We start from the raw sequence: 3,804 nt of genomic DNA on the forward strand, positions 1-3,804 counted from the left end.
GAGCCCCTATGAGCCCTGCTTAGTTGATACTGCGGGCTCATAGGGGAGCCCTCCTCCTGGGGACCTCAACCCCTCTGACTCTACAATCCTTCCTCTCTGTCTTCTGAGCCGTTCGCTGAGCTCTGCCAATTGCTTGGCTGTGGGTCTCGTTATTTATTTATGTATTGTTATTTTATTGATAGTTACAGTAGGAGTCTATTTTGTGTGTGTGTACACACACTCGCATGCACACTTGCATGCATGCTGGGGTGTAAAAGTGCATGGCCGAGTGCTGGCATGTGGATGCCATGGTGCACACATGGAGGTCAGAGAACAGTTTTCAGAATTCTTTCCTTCCACCGTGAGCTCCAGGGACTGAACTCGGTGGTCAGGCTTGTGAAGCAGGTGCTTTTACTCACTGGGCCATCTTGCTGGACTGGCCTTGAAGGATGGCCTTGACCTTCTGATCTTCCTGCCTTCACATCCCGTGTTACCTCTGAGCTACCACTGTGTGCCACTGTGCCTGGTTCTAAGCAGTGCTGGCGGGGGGAACCTGAGGTTTTGAACACATCAGGCAAGCATCCTGCCCACTGTGCTACATCCCCAATGCTGACTTTTTCCATCAGTTTCAAAAACTTTCTGACATGCTTTCCCGATAGATTTTTGTATTTGGCCTGAGGAAGGATGCAGCTACAATCCGCCCTCCCCCATATAATGATCGAGTTCACTTTTATCTCTAGGTTTTGTTGTTGTTTTGTTTTTCAAAACAGGGTTCTTCTGTATAGCCCTGGCTGTCCTGGAACTCACTATATAAACCAGGATGGTCTTGAACTCATAGAGATTCACCTGCCTCCCCGGTCCTGGGACTAAAGGCATGCACCACCCCCACCCCTACTTTTTAGTATATTTTTTTTTTAAAAAGAGATCATCAAAGCCTGGAGTCATGGCTCAGTGGATAAAGTGCTTGTTGAGCAACAATGAAGACCAGAGTCCAGATCAGCAGAGCCCATGTGAGGGCCAGAAGGTGTGGTGGCAGCCCTCACCTGCAACTCAAAGTCAGAGGCAGGGGTTCCTGGGTCAAGCTGGCTAGAGGAGGTAGAATTGGTGAGCTCTGGCTTCAGACAGAGGCTGTGCCTCAGGAAATGAAGGGTAACCAAGGAAGATGACTCTTGTCACCCTTGACCCCTACACTCAGCCACATAAGTATACCACACACATACAAACACAAAACCAACTAGTATTAATCCTCATGAAGCTTGTTTTGAGACTACTGTGCAGTGTATTTTCTCTAGACTCCTGGCCGCGCTACATTTGCGTAGCATGCTTTCTGCTGTGGAGCCTTCCGAAGGCACTCGACTCAATTTGTCATGAAGCCTCGTGTAAAACACTCCACTAGACGCAGTTAGTAACATCTCACTTAAAATATACACATCGCCAGATGTGGTGAACCCCACCTGTAATCCTAGCAGTCCAGATGCTAAGGCAGAAGGATTGAACGTTGGAAATCAGGGGACGATGTGATGATTCAGCAGTTAAGAGCACCTGCTGCATGCCGGGCGGTGGTAGCCTACTTCAATTCCTCACTCGGGAGGTAGAAGCAAGTGGACCTCTGAGTTTGAGGCCAGCCTGGTCTACAGAGTGAGTTGTAGGGTAACCAAAGCTGCACAAAGAGAAGCCCTGTCTTGACCCCTCCCCCCACTCAAAGAAAAAGAAGAAAAAGAAGGAGGAGGAGGAGGAAGAGGAGAGGAGGAGGAGGAAGAGGAGGAGGAAGAAGAGGAGGAAAAGGAGGAGGAAGAGGAGGAAACTGGAGACTATCTGGCTATACAATAAGCCTCTATCTTAAAAAGAGGAGAAAGGGCTAGCTAGCAAGGTGGTCCTAGAACCCACGCTCACAAATTAATAAATATAAAACTTACTTTCAAAGAAGAAAGTACACATAGTCAGACACATGAGAATGTGTGCATGCATGCCCATGCACATGTGTGCATGCATGACACAGCTGTGTGATTATCTTATGTGCCTTGTGTGCTTTGACATCAGAACACCTATGGCTTGAAGGATCATGTCCCTCCAGAAGTCACATTGAAACTTAATCTACAGTCACAAGGATTCTGCCCTTGGGAAGGAGGACTGTACAGAAGGCCTTGAAGAAGGAGGCTCCCCTCTGTGAGGTCAGCAATCAGCGGCAATGGTAACAGCTTGGTCCTCATCAGACAAGGAGCTGCCAGTGCCAGGTTTAGGATGCTGAGGAATGTGTAACAGTTACTTGTAACTTGCCTAGCTGTGGTATTTAATGGTAGCAAGAAAGGTTGAGATGAGGGTCATTCTGTCTCCCCAGAAAGGTAGCTATGGCCAGCATCTGCTTCTTGGAGAGCTGCCAGGCAGGGTTTTCTGAACTGACAGAAGGCTGGGAGGCATATGTGAGACAAGTGCTGAGTGCTGTGACACATAGGGTGAAGAGGGCCCGGTCCAGGGCAAACTGGGGTGGAGGAGACAAGAATAAGAAATGGGGTCAAGTCAGGGCCTGGTGGTACGCACCTTTAATCCCAGTACTCAGGAGACAGAGGCAGGTGGATCGCTGTGAGTGAGTTTACAGAGTGAGTTTCAGGACAGCTAGGGAAACAGAGGAACCCTGTCTCAAAAAGCCAGAGAGAGAGAGAGAGAGAGAGAGAGAGAGAGAGAGAGAGAGAGAGAGAGAGAGAGAGAGAGAGAGAGACAGAGAGAGAGAGAGAGACAGAGAGAGAGAGAGACAGAGAGAGAGAGAGACAGAGAGAGAGAGACAGAGAGAAGAAAAAGAAAAAGAAAAAGAAATGGGTGGTGAAATGTCTTAGTGGTTAAAGACTGAAACCTCAGTTTTATCCCCAGGGCTCTCATGTTGAAAGAAGAGAACCAATTCCCAGAGGTGTCCTCCGGCCTCCACATGGCACATACATGCACACAAATGTAATTTAAAAATTATAGCCTGAGAAAGCCAGAGCTGGTTTGTAGACACTGCAGTGGAGATCAGGCTCCTACTACAGTGTAATCACGTCTATTATGTCCTATAATGGAGGGGCCGTCATGGCCATGAAGGGAAAGAACTGTGTGGTCATCGCTGCAGACAGGTGTTTCGGGATCCAGGCCCAGATGGTGACCACGGACTTCCAGAAGATCTTTTCCATGGGTGACAGGCTCTACATAGGCCTGGCCAGCCTGGCCACTGACATCCAGACAGTTGCCCAGCGTCTCAAGTTCCGGCTTGAACCTGTATGAGCTGAAGGAAGGTCGGCAGATCAAGCCTTACACCCTCTTGAGCATGGTGGCCAACCTCTTGTATGAGAAATGGTTTGGTCCCTACTACACAGAGCCTGTCATTGCTGGCTTGGACCCCAAGACCTTTGCTCTCATTGGCTGTCCCATGGTGACTGATGACTTCAGTCAGTGGTACCTGATCCGAGCAAATGTATGGGATGTGTGAGTCTCTCTGGGAGACCAGCACAGATCCAGAACACAGTTTGAAACCATTTCTCAGGCCGTGTTGAATGCTGTGGATGGAGATGCCATATCAAGCATGGGTGTCATTGCCCACATCATTGAAAAAGACAAGCTCACTACCAGGACGCTGAAGACTAGGATGGACTAACCTGTGCTCTGAATGGTCTAACCTGTGCTCTGGTCCCGTCTCCCTTTTGTTGTTTTTCTTTTTAATAAAATCGCCTTTCTTTCAAAAGAAAAGTTATAGAAAGAAGCAGTGGAGAGAGAGCCTGTGGCGGCCATAGAGTGTCACGCTCGCTGGAGCTGGCTACAGGCAGTTGATAGCCTCTGTGGATGCTGGGACTGGAGCAT

General features: G+C 48.8%; 1 pseudogene; it reads left to right on the forward strand.

Annotated features, from left to right (window-relative positions):
- The first annotated feature begins 2,969 nt into the window (after positions 1-2,969).
- On the forward strand, positions 2,970-3,601 carry Psmb3-ps5 (proteasome 20S subunit beta 3, pseudogene 5; annotated as a pseudogene).
- The last annotated feature ends 203 nt before the right edge of the window (positions 3,602-3,804 follow it).

This window comes from Rattus norvegicus, chromosome 14 (genome assembly GCF_021556685.1).
Source record: "Rattus norvegicus strain SHRSP/BbbUtx chromosome 14, alternate assembly SHRSP_T2T, whole genome shotgun sequence".
Classification (NCBI taxonomy): domain Eukaryota; kingdom Metazoa; phylum Chordata; class Mammalia; order Rodentia; family Muridae; genus Rattus; species Rattus norvegicus.